Source organism: Melozone crissalis, unplaced genomic scaffold (assembly GCF_028551555.1).
Source record: "Melozone crissalis strain CALT ecotype California unplaced genomic scaffold, PUWL_Pcris_2 ptg000033l_1, whole genome shotgun sequence".
Lineage (NCBI taxonomy): Eukaryota > Metazoa > Chordata > Aves > Passeriformes > Passerellidae > Melozone > Melozone crissalis.
In genome coordinates, this window is record NW_026535811.1 from 9,590,426 (window position 1) to 9,609,436 (window position 19,011).

The following is a 19,011-nucleotide window of genomic DNA, read 5'->3' on the forward strand; positions in this document are numbered from 1 at the left end:
GACCAGAATATTTAATTATTGTCCTTACTATCACTTTCCTTCTACTGTTTTCCTCTAATATGATTATAGAGTAAGAATAATATGATGGCTGAGTAAGTTGTCTTGGATACATTTCACACAACCCTATGAACCATCTAGTTTAACCCTAAATCTGTCACTTCCTATGGAATTATTTCAAAATACATAATAATATGTGGTAAAAATGAATGCAGGGTAGATGACTTGAGGTAAATTGAACAGGTTTGGTCATGTGAAATTTTATACTCCTGGAAGTTAAAAGATAAAAAGCAATTTTTTACTGAACGTTTTCATCAAATTGATAGTTATTATTTCCAAAAAATATTCAAAAATTGCATTAATTTTGGAACTAGTTTTCCCTACTCCAAGTAAATTTTTTATATAACATATTCATAAGGGTATACTCTTCCTTTCCTGTCCCATCCTTTCTGTTTTTCCTTACTAGCCACACTGTTACTGTGCTTGCCAGATTGGCTGTGCTTATCACCTTTATGGGACAAATAAGGAGAAAGGAAATAGAGTTTGCTTCAACATGACTTGTGCCTGCCAGGACAAATATAGGCCTGAGAATGGAAAGACAATTTATTTCATTTTTTTTAAATCAAAGATTGCCAACATATGAATTGATGGAAGTTGCATGAGTAGCTCAAAAAAAAGGGGATGATCAGAGACAAAAGGAATAAGAGTGAATTTGATTTAAATGACTGTAATACACTGACACAACTACTTTTGTAACAACCTGGGATGAGTTCTGACAGCTTTTCCTAGTTTTTATTCACTGATTATTCAGGCAAAACTCCCACTAACTTCTCTCCCACGGTCTGACTAATATTTATGTACATTATCTCCATGTCACCTTGTTATGGATCACACAGATCTTACTCATTTAGCTTCAGGAGACAAGTATTTCACACTCTGGGACAGGCAGAGTTGTTACAGCCTAAACATGAAAAAGGATTAGAAACATCATAACATTCATTACTGCTTCTCTGTGCAGTTTTATGCTCCCTTATGTAAAAACCTTTCTTTACAGATGCAGAACTGCTTTCATTATACCATTCTGTCAAATAAGTATGTAGCCATATGATGGCAGCAATATGCTTAAATACGTGGATCCCAACATTTAATATGTTTTACTTGTCCAAAAAAGGAAGATACAACTCAAACTAGTGATCTGGAGAGCAAGGCACAGCAGTCAAACATCACATTCAGACTGAAGCTGTCTCAGTTTTTGACTACAAAATAAAGATTCGCCACCAGTTTTGCTGATGAGTACAAGTCTAAGAAATCCAGTCATTTCATTTCAAATTCCAAAGCCATTTTAACCTCTTTAAGTGTAGAAGAAGCATTTGACAAAACAATTTGCCTTAGCACTGTACGTGTAATGGATGGCATGGAATTATCTGTGCACTCATTGCTCCACAGTAACCAAATATTATCAGCAAAAATTAAGCCACAGTATCAAAATGAGGTCTGGAGGGAAGATGCTGGAAATTTAAACTTTCACTGGTTGATCTAAATTTCTCCAAAATATATCCTTTAGCAGGTGATGAAATTGAATGAACACAAAATGCAAGCCAAAATGGAAAAGAGATTTCATTGAAGTGCCATGCTTGATAAATCATTCAAATTATTTCCCAGAGAATTCTTAAATTCTCAAAAAGACAGTGTAAAAACAGTGGTATGTAAAACCTGCATGGACATACAACCATGCCTGTAAGGCTTGGATGAATAATTACAGCACTGTCGAAGAACAACTTTTTTTGTCCTTTCCTCGGTTTTCTCATCTTGTATCACTGGCTTCCTCAGGAGATCATCCTATCTCTATCTAGCCCATACAACAGAGCTCTTTTAAGACAAGAAATCCAAAAAAATAAAGGAGGTAAGATCTGGAAGGATAAGGGGACACTGGAAATATATTCCCTTAACCCTCTGGTAGTAATTTACTCATTTTTTTTTTTCCAGGCACATCTCCACTGAAAATTTATTGAACACATATTTCTATCCAGTGAATTTGAACTCCTCTTATTCCAGGGGGAGAAATGCTTCATGGAAAGGAAGTGGCATGCCTACAGCCTGGACAGTAAGAGACTCTTTAGATAAATACAGAGAGATTCAAGCAAAACTTGAGGTCCTTTTAGACTTTAGATCAGAATAAAGGTTAGGGCAAATCAGAAACTGAGGGGTCAGTTCCCCTCTAGTACCTGCTGTGTAATTCCAAATAGACCTAAAGGGGCATAGCAGTGTTTGAGCAACTTGAAGGACATTGGGTAACACAACTTTACACCTCTTCCTTCTTTATTTCAATTGCTCTCTCAGCCTTTTTTCCCCCCAATCCTTTACTAGTTTGTGCTTTATTTAACAAGGAAGATTATTCAGAAACAAACCAAAACAAAATAAAACATATTTTCACTGATCTGATTTCTTGTTAGTGGAAAGAAGCATTTTGTATTTCAACAGATTAAACATCTTACAATAGATTTTATTATTTTAAGAATGTTAAAGCACAACCTCTCATCAAGGGACCCAAATAATTTCTGGAAACAGTTTTGTGGTAGGAGATGATATATGGAGAAGATTAGGATGCTTTAAAAAACAATAAATATCCATTTGGTTGTGTGTGTCTATGATTAAGAACACAAAAGACTATTCTTTCTTTTTAACAAATGGTTTCTTACAGATCATTTTGAGGATCCACCTGTATTGTCTACTTACATGGCCATGAAAAGAAATGTAATTCATAATGAAATGGAGAACAGGAAAACTTTGTACCTTAATAGAAATAATAAAAATCAAAAAAAAATCCTGAAAACCACATGGTACATTGTTCTTGAAAAAAACACTTTTACTTATTTATCAGCAACTGAGCTCTGGTATCTACTGAATGCTAAAGGTATCATGTCATTACTGACAGATTCCACCAAATGAAAAATACTAAAGTAATGTGATTTTATTTTTTTAAAAGTAGCAACTTTTAGAGAATATAAATTATTTTCAGTGAGCCTTTCAAAATTTAAGTATTCGTACAGGTTCTAGAAATTAATGTTTACTATCAACAGGAGTTCACACGCAAACAGAAAATCAGTTAAGTCCAGTAAAAAGTTGTTGTTCCATTACCCTCTCCTACATGAAGATTATTTTATATAAGGAAGAGAGGTATGTTATGTTTTTCATCTCCCATTCTTGCACTATTTACTGGTTTGATCCTTTAAGCTGCAGCTCCAAAGCTCAGATCTTTCTGAATGAGCTGCACTTGTATAGAAAAAATGTCTTGAAAGAAATGTGGCCATATAGATTCATTCCCCAGTTATCCCTAAACCTCCCCTATCACCATCCTCACCATGTTTTCAGGTTAAAAAAACAAAACAAAACAAACTATAATCTGCATTTACGGAATTTCCTGTAATTTTCACAATCCTGTTGTATTCATAACTCAGGGCTACTAGCATGAGAAGTGTCTGATCAACCAGTGCTTTATCAGAGAACACCTTGAGCCAAAGCTGCAGAAGGCAGGACTGGAGAACCTGCAGGGAACCCAGGTGTCTGTAGCCTAGCCTGACTGTCAGTCATCCTTGATCTACAAAAAATACTCTCAGCTTCTCCAAATCTTCACCTTTGGCCATTAGAAATCACAGAAATGACCCATGGACATTGCTGGTCTTTGGATCACATCTCAAATGTAAGGGAAATCTGTTAAAACAGGTGGCAGTAGTGCCATGAGAACTGAAAAATACCTGTATAACAAGGTATAGCAATTTCACAGACACTTTACCAAATGCATGCTTCTACACTTAACTAAGACTTAATGGGTGCTTCCACTATATTCAAATTTTCCCTGTGTGTTTTGACCTTTTCTCCTCAGAATATTGCTTCTAATTTTCGGTCATTTGCCATATGAGACGAAATCCACACACAGTTCATAGAAGACTCAAACAGACTTTCTGCTGCTTCTGTTTTCATTTTATTTAGGTTTATTTTTCTAAACCACATGTTACCTTATACCTTGCCAATGTAACTGGTTTGGAAATAACATATTAATTCAAACAATGTTTGTTTGGAGGAACTCTCTGATAGCTTTCAGCTGGCTAAACACACTTAGATAGCATCCTGTTGGTTTCTGAGACAGAAGTGAAAGGCGGATCTGCTTACCAAGTGACGGCTTTGATGCAATATCCTCACAATATATGAGCACTTACACTTCTATATTCCTGGTGGCAGCTCTTTCTCAGGAGTCCTTCAAGTGCCAAAGTTCATGCAGTTCATGTTTATATTCAATTAAAACCCCAACTAAAATATTTGCAGACAAATGCTGCATTCTCAAGCTCTACGGAAGCCATTCAGACACATCTTCTACACAGATAACAGTGTGGGCTAAGTAGATAATTCCATGACAAATCACCTCTACTGCTGTTTATTTTGGTAGAAAGTGATTGCTAAATTTGTTTTCATGCATCCAAAATGAAATGTAACTTGATAATGCTTCCACTGAAAATACAAAATGGGTTCAGAAAAGGAAACTGCAATTCAGATTTGTTTTAAAACATTTCACAAACTGACACATTATTTTGTTTTCCAGGGGAAACAAAAATCTAAATGTGCCATGTGAAAAACTGAATGAAATTCAGTGTGTTTCTAGAATGAACTTGAAATACTAGTACTTAAATATAATGGTTCATGTTTTGATAGTGCTTTTCTCTTTTGCTGCTCTCTGAAAGCCTTGTAGGAGCAATCAAGGAAAGCAAATATAAACAAATAATGTTAAATGCAGTATGAATAAGAGTATACCTCCTTTTAGCATGAGAATATTTCCCTCCCACCTGAAAAAATGAAGATATTTCACTAGTGTTGTGGCAACATATTGTATTATCTACTGTTATTAAGCTCAAAAATCCCTGAAGTTTACTTAGAGAATGGTTCAAAATATAAAATATCTTTATTATGGCACACCCATAGCCACACATTAAATGTTTCCTTTTCTAGCTGTCTATGAGAATGGCATTGACTTAAAAGTAATTTGTAAGGGAAAGATACAGTAAATAAATGTCATGAACTTTAGGTAGATATAATCATTTTTATTACAGCACCATGTTATTTACTGCTAAACCACTAATGGTTCAGGTTGATCAGGGCAGCATAATCAGGTGATCAGTAATTAATCATAATTAATAACTTCCAAGTTCCATGAGTTCCATGATGGTAAGACAAAGTAAGTATAGAAAAAGAGTGTCTGCCACTTGCCTGTCTTGAAAATGCCCTGCTCTATTTATTGTCTTTACATAGAAGAGCATCTTTTGTGGGATTTTGTGGGCAGGATATTTGATTTTCTGTGAAGGAAAAGGCCTCTTTCAACTATCAGCTTTAAAAAACAAAAATGAGAAAAAAATAAGTAAAATAAATATAAGTAAAAATACAGGACATTAATAATTTCAAGATTCTCCAGTTTCAGTAGAGTAAGTTATTACCCATTTCTGGAACCCATAAGCACTTTCCCACTAAAACCCTTGCCTTTGAATGTTATGATGGTATATATATACTACCAATAATCAATGGTATGATTATTGATAGTACCCTTCCTTTCAAATCCCTGATAAGCAGCCATGACTGCCACTGCCAGTCTATCATAACTAGACACTGTCTACACATCATTCATAGGGGGTTTTCTTCTCTCATTTCATATTTGCTGCACAAAAGAATCATAACTGGCAGTGTTGATGTAAGTCTTAACATTTGTTTCAAAAGAATGTACTTAATGAATGTGCTTTTTAAAAAAAAAAAAAAAAAAAAGCAAATTTTTACTTCAGTCAAACCTCAGGATATTTGCTGGAGTAAAGCCAAAACCAACCCACCCTAAACAAAATGGAATCCCTGAGAATGAATCCCTTCCCAAAACTAAGAACAGGTTCGGTCCTGTGTTCCTGAAGCTGGATAGATTCTATCAGTACCACATAATTACTCTCACAGCTTCTCACAATGCCTGCTAGAACAGAGCAGTAGACCTGAAATGTGTCAGTGGACTTCAGAATGACAGCTGTCTCCTGAATAAAGGATGTTTTCTGTCAGCAGGCCCTGGTACCAGTGCATAAAATCAGACCTGCACTGCCATGTGTGCACAACCTCAAGCTTAAAATGTAGTTTCTGCAGCAGCTTTATTGTCTGTGTATAAATGCATGTTCAGACTCAGGTCCAGCATATACCACCATGCTCACTGGCTGGAAACTCTGTGCTGGAGAGGGAACACGATCAGAGGATTGGGATCTGATTTATGATTCAGCTCTATTGTTACAGAAAGCAATGGGCATGGCTGAATTAATTTGTCCTGGCTCCAGTCCTCCAAAAACCATATCAACTTGCCATGTCCTTCCACCATGACTCAATAGCAACATAATCTCAGGATTCTATTAAAAATCTGTTAGGCATGAAACACACTTGTGCCTCCTGAGGGAGTCTTTATGGGATTACGTAGCTCCTACATGAAGCAGCTTAGTGAATTACAATATAGAAGAGAATTATGTGAGCCTAGGAGAAAAATAAAATTTTTGAAAATATCTAAAGGAAGAAAAAGTTTTCCTCTAACCACCAAACAAAGAAGGCCACAGAGGGAATATAATTCTGATCTGGATGCACCAGGAGAATACAATACAAGACTAAAAAATGAAGAATTTAATATTTGTTCATACAGATCCCCAATATCAACCAGCCCTGCAGGGACACACATGCCTGTTCCATGGAAAGCAGGGTGGATTTAACCTACATGATTTAATTTTTGAGCCCCTGTAATTCAATGGCAGGACCACAAGTGAAACAGGTAAGTTGGGCCATATCCCCCACGAGGCACTCAAAGTGTGAGACCACAGGGCATCAGACCCTAACAAGGTGGATTTTGGAAATCCCACTGCCACAGCTGTGGGTCCCACACACACCTCAGCTGCAGACCATCACTGCAGGTCCTGTAGAGCAAACCCTGCTGCTGCACAGGTGTAATGCAGATGTTTGCAGTGGTGAGCACAGGTGTGAGGTCTGTCACGAAAGGCGCAGCACATATGGAAAAACTGGGAAATCTAAAATTCTATTGTGGAAATTTCCTAAGTGTTTGATTCCAGGATGAGTAAACATAAGCTGTGGGGACAGTCTGTGCACAACTCTGTGGGCTGCACCTTTCAGATCCTTCATATTTCTGTGAAACACAAAAATATGGACATACCAGAAGGGCAAGAAGGGCAAAGTACAAGACAATACGTATCCTACAATAGAAAACAGGTACTTAAATAATGATCTGGTGAAAATTCTTATCTTACATACATTTCCTAATTTCCTTGGCATGACTGAAAATGAATTCTCTACAAACCTAGTTAGAATAGCGTGATAAACTGAAAACCATCACAAAGTAAACCCAAGTGAATAGAAAATGAACATTACCTGGGACATCACACCTTCCTTCACAAATAGGTGTACAAGCTCTGTAGAAAACCTTTACTAACAGTGAACTTTTAAAAGTACAGGCACTTTTATGAGAGTGAGCTGGGTTTATCCCTGCAGTTTCTATGGAATGTGAAGGGTTAGGTGGAGGTAAGCCCTACAGCCTGTGGGCCAATCTCACATGAGACACGAGCCTGTGGGGCAATCTCCCCACAGCTCATGTTTATTCCAGGATGAATAAACATAAGCTGTGGGGACAGTCTGTGCACAACTTTGGGGGCTGCACCTTTCAGATCTTTCATATCGCTGTGGAACACAAAAATATGGACATACTAGAAGGGCAAAGAGAATAGGTATCATACAGGTATTTAAACAATTATCTGGCGAAAATTCTTATCCTACATACATTTCCTAATTTCCTTGGCGTGACTGAAAATGAATTCTCTACAAACCTAGCTAGAATAGCATGATAAATTGGAAACCATCACAAAGGAAACCTGAGTGAACAGAAAATGAACATTACCTGGGATATCACACCTTCCTTCACAAATAGGTGTACAAGCTCTGTAGAAGAACTTTACTAATGGTGAACTCTTAAAAGTACAGGCACTTTTATGAGAGTGAGCTGGGTTTATCCCTGCAGTGTCTATGGAATGTTAGGGTTAGGTGGAGGCAAGCCCTACAGCCTGTGGGTCAATCTCACACGAGACACACATGCAAGTGTCATTTATGCGCTGCAGAGCTCGCCAACACTTGCTGACTTCAGAAAGTATGTGCACAAAACCGTGGGCAAGACTGAACAGCCACTTTTCAAACCGAAGTTTGTTCACAGAAATGCAAACACTTTCTGCAATCTGATTCTAATTAACAATAGAGTCATTCATTCATTCTCTAACAAATGAGCAGAAATCCCCTTCCTTTAGCAATACGCAGACATTTGATAGTAACTGAGTATTTGAGGTGATTATGTGTTACAAGATCTGATTCTCTTGTATTTAACACTCAAGTCTTGTTTCCACCTCAGCTATAGGCCACAAAACCACTGTGCTGGATTATTTGCTTTGGGGCATTGGAAGAAGAAATCCTCTACACACAGCTGCAAAGGAAAGCAGTGTTTTGACACAATGAAGAGAACCTGAGGGTTGTCCTGATACTTAGCTCATAATCCCCAGAACAGAAAAGTACCTGCTGAGTGTCAGCAGGAGCAGCCAGCACAGTCCTTTTTTATGGTCTGAGATCTCTCCCACATGAAACTTCCCAGCGATTCCTTTGATCCCAACTAATAAAACCAGATCTGTGAGGAAGCATCCCTCAAGCTACTGGCAATACCCAATTGCTACTAAGCACTTGATGCAGCTATCAGGCTATTGTCACTTAAAAAACCCTCACAAAACAACAGAACAATTCAGACCAAAACCAAAGAAAAAATCCTGCTGACCATCAAGCAAGTATTTTAATTATAAAAGAAAAAGTAAAATGCTTGCTGCACTAGAAACTGAGATTCCTGCCACAAGAGTCTACTGTTGGCTTATGTTCAATTTGTTGTCCACCAGAACTACCAAGACTTTTCTAGCACAACTGCTTCTCCAAGACTCTTGTTTAAATCATGAAATCTTCAAGTTTGGAAATACATTTTTGCTTTCTTCACTCATGCAAACAATATACTGGTGTGATATTCCATTACAATGTGCTAATAAATAATGTTATTTCTAAAGTATGTAGTGTACTACAATGCGGATCAACGGATTAAGGTCAAAATTCTCCTGAGTAATTTTGCAAGCATTCATCCTAATTTTTTTAACATGTGGACACATTTCTTAATACATATTTTCAAAAAGACAGATGTTTCAATTACTTTAAAAGTTTAATAATCTTTGTACAACTGAACAATGCAAATTTTGTTTGTATGCATAAGTTGTCTTACAAACATCTTGTAAGTAAACTGAGAGATTGTAACATTTCAGGCCATGCCAGATATTCAATACATCCTCAAAAATTCTTGATTGCCCAAAATAATTCCATGCAATTAACATGGCCCATGGCAGAGAGTTTGGAAATAAATGATTTTTAACGTTCCTTCCAACCCAAAACATTCAAAGATTCTATGATCTTAATGGGTACAGAACTACAAAACATTGGGACCCAACTTTCTGCTGCCATGAATGTTCCCAACAGGAATATTCTTTTGCTCATTGTTAAATGAAAATTTTGGTTCATGAAAACCACCAATAGTAGTGGCCATCACAATTTGCCCACTGAAATATATCACCAGAAAGCTAATAATCAATTTTTTTAAATCGCTTGTTTTTGGTAAAAATAATTGCCAAGCATTTCAAGCACCACTGGCAGATCATGAGTAGAGGTTAATTTTTAATGTTATGATGGCATCTTTTGAGGATTAGATGCAAGAACCTTAGTTTATAGCATACCAAATAGTTTACTTTTTCTTTTGTAATTAAAATACTTGCTAAATGGTTAACAGGGTTTTATGCTGGATGGGTTTTTTTTGAAGTGGCAATATCTTGATTGCTGCATCAACAGAAGATTTTCCCTCTAAAAACAGTAAGAGTTGCTGGCACTTAGAACCTGCTTAGCAATTTCTGGGTTTGCCCAAAAAAACCTTTCTTAAAAAACAGTCATTATGCGTGTCTTTTTCACTTCTTTTTCCTGTGTGATAATGTAATTTATGAGTACCAAAAGTCTCCAATGCTACTTGAAATTCTTTGCTTGAGAGGAGGTTTCTCTGATACACTTGCACTTTAGCAAACATTTACCTATTTTCAATAAAAATGTCTCATCCAACTATCTTTTTATGGTCTTAATTAGCAGCTTAACTACTTGGAAGGGTTTCAAATAGAAAAACAAAATCTAGTTTATGAAAGAATAATCAGGATCAGAATACTGATCATCTATTTGCTTGACAGTTATTCTAATGATGTTATGCCCCAAAAAGGACCATGTGGTTAATTATTCTCCCTAAAATTTAGCGTGAAGAGATGGCAAAAGGTGTCTTCATTGAGGAAAGAGAAGTGGGACAGGAACACGTGTTCCTTTTAGCTCTGCAATGTCAAGCTCAGTCTTTGACTATATGTAGACATGGATATGACATTCCTGGCGGTGCAATGGCCCAGCACTGCTGGATTACTGCTGGAGAAAGGAATGGTCAGTCCCCTCTGACTGCCAGTGGAAGGAATGCCATTCCCTGGCTAAGAGCTGTCCAACAGGGATGGCTGCAGCCACTGCCGCTGACAAAGTCCAGGTCTCACAAAAAGGTGCTCACTTTTTACAACGAGAACTAATTGAGGTTTTTTTTTTTTTCTTCCAGAACCTTTCTGGCTGTTTGCCTGAGTCTGTCTCAAACATAACAAATTCATAGGTGGTTATAAATAACTCCAGGATTGCATTCAGACGCTCAGTCTGAAGATTTTTAGGTCTTACCACAAGCCATTTTTAACAGCGGATATTAAGACACCCATAAGGAATTACATGCTAATACGCTGAACAATCTGAGGCAGTACCTGGTTCCAGCAAGTTTGGTCAGAGAGGATTCCAGGACTGAATAATGTGGCACAGCATCTGGTTCAGCTACTGCACTGGAGTCATGATTGCACAGTAGGACAGACAATTCCAAGCAGCTGCTCCAAAACAATAGCATTTGTCCTTCTTTGGGGCTCCAGCTCGTCCCTGAGTAACTGGAATAGTTGCTCATGCAAGTTCTCTGTAATATTTTACACCCACCTTTTTAGCTGTTGGATCATTTACCTGGCATTTTTGAGATTCTAGAAATTCTGAGATTCAGCTCTGGGTTTCCACAGCTTGGAGCAAACTGTGCCAGTTCCTGCTTAAGGGAAGTTCAGGACTCCATGAGTTCCTAGATTACCTAATGTCTATTTCCAGTCATTACTACTAAGAGCAAACTTATTATTATAAATTTTCTCAGTAATTTTAGCAAAATAATAATAAACAACCAAAATTCCCATGATAAAGCTCTGTATTTCAAATATAGGTACTCTGAGTAGAGGAACTAAATGTAAGGAAGTGGCACGATTTAACTCTTTCATTTCTTGAGTTAGTCTCCACAAAACTGCATCGATAGGACAAATCCAGTAGTGCTGCAAAGCCTGTCATTTTCTTTTCAAGTATTTATTAAAAATTAAAATAAACGCAGAAGAACAGCAACACTGCAAAAACTTAAAGAGAAGCAAAATCTTTTGGTCCATTGAATTTCTATGCTACTGGACATTAAAGCACAACATATGCTTAACTTCATGAATTTTGGCAACATTGTGGAGAAGATACTGCTGATGTCATAAATAAAGTTATGTTTCAATCCTATCCATAGAAGCCTTAAATACTGAAGCTCTAAGAAAGCCAAGTGTGAAAAGAGAATTGTTTTCAAGCGGCAATACTTCTGTCCTCCAAAGTGATTTCTTCTGGGAGTTCTTACCCTAGGTGTTGAGAGAATTTATGGACCTTGTTTGTCCACTCTTTCAAACACCCACAAAACATGTGCACATTTGCTGCCAGCTGAAGAATCCAGCCCTACTTCTTGTTGGTGAGGTCTGGCTGATTTTAAGTGCCCCAAGTATGTTCATAAGGGCTTTAAACAAAACTACTTGGACATTTCCATCACAGCTAAACCATTCTCCCAGCACTTGTGCAATTTTCTGTGGTTTTTAGGTGACCTCTTTGTGCCATATTGTTTACACTGGAGTTTCTGTGAGCTCAAATATTTATATATTTTGACATTAAATAAGGGAAGCTAAAATACTGTAAGAAATTACTACCTGAAGTAAAAGCACCGTTCATAATCGCTCTTGCAGATGTAAGCAAAAGCTGATTTAAAAAGAATTGTGCTTGTGACCCAAAAATCTGTCTTAAACCTTTTAACATGATTTCAAAAAGATGTCTCCAGTGTAGCATTGCTGCTTATATAAATGCATTTAACATATAAATCAATTAAACAAGGAAAAAAGGTAGCTGAAAAATAGATCACTGATTACAAATTCAAAAGTACTTCCACAAGATTTAAAAACCAGCAGGATCCAATATTTAAAAAAAAAAACCCACGCAACTCAGAAAAAGACTAAGCCACCTAGTACAGTGCTTATTTAAATGCACAAAAGCTGTGATAATTAGAGAAGGTTAATTAGGTAGATACTACTAATTGACTGCAAGGACAGGACTGCATGACTTGAGATGGAAGGTACAGTACAACATGCTGCCAGAATGACTCTTGGTGAAGCTGCAGAAACCTTGGCATTTCTGCCAATAAACAGATTCTATAAATGGTGAAAAAAAACCCCAAACCAAAAACCGACACTTTAGAATGTGGCCTCTGGGTTCTGTCATCTAAGAGAAGAAATAGCTTTTAATAGGTAGAGAAGAAACGTTACTCTATAGTGGTTTTTGTGTTACAGCAAGAGTTGTAACTGTCTACTTTTAGTAAATTTTCTTGAAAGGAAATGACAATGACTTCTATACTATGCTTTTCCTAGAAAACCCTAAAAGGCAAACAAGTATGGTATGCCTTGACAGTGGGTTTTTTAGTGGGTAGAAAAGGGTGGCAGAATTTTGCTAAGCTGGATTGTGGTCTAGCAACAAATACACTTTTTGCCTTATTGCCAATTGTGAGGTCTGAAGTATGTGAGTAGCTTGGTAGGGTAAAAATCAGAGATTTAAGTTGAAACAGACTGAATTATCCTACACATGATGGCTACTTGGACAGTTAATAAGTTCTTCAGTTAATATAGTTAATACATTTTCTTCTCCTGCCCTTTCAAGCTGACTGGACATTGCTCCTAATAGTGGCCACAAGAATGAGAGAGGATGTTGGTTCTTGCTGTGGAAATGCTAGTTTGGCAACAAGATGAATTTGGTCCACTCTTCCCTGCTGATCACCAAACAGTGGATCATAAAGACTTTAGATTCCCCAAGGTTTGGCTGTGTTTGAAAAAATAAAAAAATTGTGGTTACCTTTCATATAAAGAATCTCACTGTCCCATGCCCCATTGTCTCCATCTGCTTCAGGGTAAGAAAAGTAAATATTCATTTTGTTGTGTTCTATCACCAACTTCCCTCAGTATGGAAGACAGCCCTGTAGGTTAATGATGGCATTTAACAGTGGTAAATCTATCCATATCTACTTTAAAAATCATGCTTGTTTAGCAGTTTTGCTTATTTCTCTACTAGGATTTTAAAAAAGCCTCCAGTCCAACAGCATTACAAACATTGTTTCCTTTGGAAGATCCACAAATATGACTGGCTTCATACCACACAAAAATGCTCAAATGAAGGGGGGTATCATCCACCTATTTATAACCATCCAGTGCTACCATGTAAGGCTGAATAAATTAAAAAAAAAAAAAAAAGTTCCAGAACTGACAGGAATCTCTATAAACTTTGCTCTCTAGGAGACAAAACAATAACATTCAGCCAAAATTAAGATTTTTTTGGTCTTGGATTGTTTCAAACTATTTTGGGTGCAATTATGCTGAACCTTCTGTTTTTCAGTATTATGAAAGGTCTTTTTCATATTTCATAAAGCTTTAGAGAGAAACATAGTTTAAAGCTGAGTACAGCTAAAAATATAAACAATCAACTTTTTGCTATTTACTACATGCGACCTTATGCCAAATACAAGCCTCCCATACAACTTCTTCCTGATTCCTTCTAAAAGCTGTAATCAGTGTATAATTTGCATTGTCTTTCCTACTTTTGCTTTTTTCTCTACTTGCTGAATTTGCACTTAATAAATTGTCCACTTCAAGGAATGAGTCTGAGGCTGAGACAAATGGATTTTCTTGTTTCCATTTTGCTTCTCTGCCCTTCCATTTCCCAAAATACAGTGGCTGTCAAGAATCAATACTACTTTGGAAAAAATGCCAACAATTTATACAGACAGTCTGACCAAAGTGAGGTATTCAATGAAATGCAGTGCAGGATAGTAATAAAGTTTTGGCTCTATTTCCTCAGGGTGTGCTAAAACAAGAAATACTCCTAAAATAAAAGGGGCTTTATCCAGGGAGATTTTCAAAGTGAGCTCATGGGTGCCTTGAGACAGGTCAGATGAAGGAAAAATTGAAGTAGATTCACCAAGAGCAGCTTATTTCAAGGACTACAGTGTGGCAAATCAGCAGAGAAGACAGGAAAACAATTATCAAAAAAAAAAACCCAACCCATCAAACCCCAAGGAAACCAAAAATACAGATATTTTGAAAATTATAGCCTTAAAAAAACCCAACAAACAAGTAAACAAAAAATCCCAACCAGAGATAGAGGTCTGTGTCACAAAGATCTAAATTGTGTGGAAGAGATGTTGAAATAGATTTTTGGACAAGCTAAATATAATAATTCACAAAAACCCCTTAATATTTGAATTTTTTCTTGGAACAGTTCTAGTATACTAGGCACACTTCCTCTTGTGCTCCTGGTATATAAATTAAGGATAGAAGACACAAAATTAATGCAGCTGTTTCAGTGGAAAATCAAAACAAAAGTGCTTTCATTTTTCTCATCTACCAAGTTCTGACATGGAAAAAAAATAAGAGAAATCTGATATTGGTCATAAAAAAATTAAATAAAATCAGGAATAGTAATAATAATAATAATAATAATTGTAACAAGAAATACATTTACTTCTATTACATTTCAAAATGGGGAAAATAAGGTAATTAGAGAAGTCGACATTTTGAGGGGACATTTTTCTTTTGATAAGAAGAAAAGTGTAAAGCTATGTGTATTAAATATTAATTTTCACAACCCAAAAAGCACAGCTGTGCTTTAAAGACAGAGTGAAATTGTAATTATCTAAATTGGCTTGGTAAGAGCTACTTTTTCTTGGCTTTTTGCCCAGAATACATTTATCCCTTCTTTAAAAAACAGTATAGCAAATTCTAAAACAGAAAACGAACATGCTAGAGACACAATACAAGAACACAATGATGATAAATAACATAATTATGCCTTCAGTAATCCAAATTTACATTAATCTGTACAAAGAGAATCATATAGTAAAATTTGATAACAGAAATGAGTGAAATCTTCAATTTATTGACAAAACAGGAGCAGACACTGCAGGCCTCAGAGCAGGTTTGAACACTACCCTGGAAAGAACCTCCTGAAGTCCTGAGAATCTAAACACTCACTTACAGCATTACAGAAACCCACCAAATAACTACTGACTAAAACTTTAAAAAACCTATTCAATGTACCAACATTAATATAGAATATTGAGAAGGTGTTTTTAGGGAGATTTTTTTCCCCTTTACATCCAGGAAGATATTCTACAGTCTGACTGACTGATATAATGGTTGTTAGCTAGGCTAACGCTGCAGTAGAAGATCAACTAATGCTGAGAACAAGCCCTTAATTGCTGCTTTTGTCTGCTGAGTAGGAATATTTTAGAAACTTCTATCAAACTGTCAAATTTTTTAGTGCTCAGCACACAGGCACAAGCTTTTTTTTCCATTTTGTATCTTAGAAGAAGACTGATAATGCTGCATGCTATTTACCCCTCCAAAAAATCATGTCCTATAGCTACCTACAGGAACACTGCAGTCAGGTATAATGGGACACAAAACCTACACTGTAATATCTCTTCATTTTAATAATATTTTTGTGAGGCCCTGGCACAGGTTGCCCAGAAAAGCTTTGGCTGTCCCATCCCTGGAAATGTCCAAAGCCAGGCTGGACAGGGCTTGGAGCAACCTGGGGTAATGGAAAGATGTCCCTGCCCATTTGGAAGCCAAACCATTTTGTGATCTTATGTTTTTTCATGTAGTGTGGAACCCGAAACTGCTGCAAGGTACTGCTCCAGTGGCATAATGTTACGTCTTTTTCATTCTATGACCTTTAATGTACTGTTCACTAAGTAACTTTCTACTTGATACTGACACAGTTCTGTTCACAAAAAAGGTTCAGTAGTGAAATTAACGAGTTGTTTTCCCAGTTCATCACAATGTGTCTTTCACAGCTCAGCTGCCTGCCCTTCCTTTGGCCTCTTTATGCCATGTCCTCTCATAGAATGGCACTAAGGATTATCTCCTGCCCAGCCCAGGGCTGGCGTGATCCTCACTGTCCTGTCAGTTCCTGATTCATTTCCATGCTTCTCAGCACAAGACAAGAAGAAGGAGACCACAAAGGTGATGAGTGATGAGCAGGTCTGGTGAGGAGGGACTGCTGGAGCTGTTTATTCTGGAGAAGAGAGGACTGAGAGGGGAAACCTCATTAATGTAGACAAGTATCTCAAAGGAGTGCCAAGAGCAAGGACCAAAGTCTTTCCAGTGGCACCCACTGACAGCATGAGGAGCAAAGACCATAAACTAAAACACGAAAAGTTTCATTTTAACATGAAGAGGAACTTCTTCCCATTGAGGGTGCAGAGCACTGGGACAGCTGCCCAGGGAGGGTGTGGATACTCCCACCCTGGAGACATTCCAAACCCATCTCTGTGCCACCTGCTCTGCCTGCCCCTGTCCTGGCACAGAGGTTGGACTGGATGATCTCCAGAGGTCCCTTCCAACCCTCAGGATCCCGTGATTTTGGGGTGACACTGAAGAGACACCGCTGATGCTCTGCCACTCACCGAACCCACAGTCGGGCTGGGTGAGCAAACACGGACCGGGAACCAAAGGGCAAGGGGCAGAGGCTCCGTCGAGGGCCGGGGGTGATGCCGGGGTTGATTCCAGCCGTGATTCCAGCCAGCTGTGATTGATTCCAGCCGTGATTCCAGCCCCGCCCGGCAGGATCAGCGAGCGGCGGGGGCGGCCCTGAGCCCGGCCGGGATGAGCAGCAGCGCCCGGCGCTGCGGGGGCTGTTCCCTAATTCAAGAGCTCCCTAAACGCAAACACAGCAGTCTAGAGAGTTTACAGAATGAATTCTGTTTATTCTCCAAAGGACGCACAGTGGGGCTTTCCACAAACCACGCTCAGGTCGTAACAACTCGCAATCTTTTGTAAAGCAAAACACACATGGTGGACCCGCCTATCTAATCCACGCTCTCCGCCTACCTAATGCATATTTATCCGGTGATGCAATCTTACGCAATGCTACAAACACAAGGTTGTTTCCTTCATTAAGCAACCCGTATTGTAGAAGTTATCTGACGCCATCAGTTGCGTTTACACAAGGTGAGACAGCCCAGCCTGGGGACAGACAATTCCGCTCGGAGGCATCAAGGTGACCTCGGCCGCGGGGAGCGGGGGGGCGGCCGGATCCACATCCGGGTGAGGCCGCGCCGGCGGGGAGCGGGGACGGGCCGGGGCAGGAGCGGGGCTGGTCCCGGCTGGCTCCGAGCCCTGCCAGCCCCGGTCCGAGCCGGGTCCGAGCCCTGGCAGCCCCGGGTCACAGCCAGGAGCTGCGCTGGCCGAGCGGGCGGCAGAGCCCGGCCGGAGCGTGGCCGCAGGGACGGGCCTTTCGAGGTCCGGCTCCACCTGCCGCCATTCTCCTGCCTCCAGCTGCTGCAGCTTCATCTGTTCCCTCCTGCCTCCACCTCTTTCCATCTGCCTTCACCTGCCCTCACCTGTCTCCTCCTGCCAACACCTGCCTTTTCCCGCCTTTTCCTGCCTTTTCCTACTTGCACCTGCCTTCTCTTTCCTTCATCTGCCCCCTCACCTGCCTGCCCTGTCGAGCCCTCCCTGTGCCGCAGCACTGACAGCGTATGTGGCGCTGGTGATGCCCTTAATGATGGGCATGTGAAAAACGCCAATCACTTGTTTTTAAAATTGTAAAAGTTTCGTAGTAATAAAATGGTTATAAAAATAGGGATACAGTTAGAGTAATGATAATTTGGACAGTTTGAATTGGGACAATATGAGACAATAGAGACAAAGAGTTACGGATGTCCGGGTACCTTTTTCTGGGCAGCACAAGCCCGAAAAAAGACACTCGTTAACAAAGCATTAACCCTTAAAAACAATAGCCTGTTGCATGTTCATACACTTCATACATGATGCATAAATTCCATTCAAACACAGGATTCTGTCTGGTCATCAACAACTTCATCAGAATCCTAACAGCGCCTTCGAGGCGGGAAGAAGTTCATTTCTTCTGATAAGAGGGCAATAAATTCTTTTTCTCTAAAAGATTTAGGTGTCCTCTGGCTGCTATCTCACTGCGAGTCCTTTCTTTTAAGAAAGTATCCTACATAGCATAGTTTCTATTTTACCCTACATAGCACAGTTTCTATTTTTTATAAACTAAAACTATATTTAACACACTACTTAAGAGAATTAATACAGCGTTACTTTCTAACACAACACGTATAATATTCATTTTAATATTTGCAAAAAGCCAATTATAAAATACATGCATTTTTCACAGGGCATAAGGATCGCTACAAAAGGGGATTTTAGAATTAGTTCAGAGGAGCAGCAAGGGCCTGCCTTCCTTCCCTGCATTTTCCTTCTTTTGCACCAGAAAGTTGGTGTCCCTTGTCAATGGGAGAACTCTTGGAGTAGTTCTCTAGCACAGAGGTTTGGAAATCCTGGCTGAGTTCTTTGTTCATCTGCTTCCAAGGCCAAGCTGCACATGGCCAAGTTTTCAAACATTGTCCAGAATCTTTCAGTTGTGAAATAC

The 19,011-nt window shown here is 38.7% G+C and overlaps 1 protein-coding gene across 2 annotated transcripts in view; it reads left to right on the top strand.

Annotated features, from left to right (window-relative positions):
* Positions 1–17,439: 17,439 nt before the first annotated feature.
* CCDC91 (coiled-coil domain containing 91) overlaps positions 17,440–19,011 on the top strand; it is a 110,301-nt gene continuing 108,729 nt past the window's right edge. Inside the window, exon 1 of one of the 2 annotated variants that reach the window (XM_054282149.1) lies at positions 17,440–17,613. The gene's annotated coding sequence lies outside the window, so the exon portion shown is untranslated. The remainder of the gene's footprint in view (positions 17,614–19,011) is intronic. The other variant, XM_054282148.1, reaches the window with a different exon arrangement.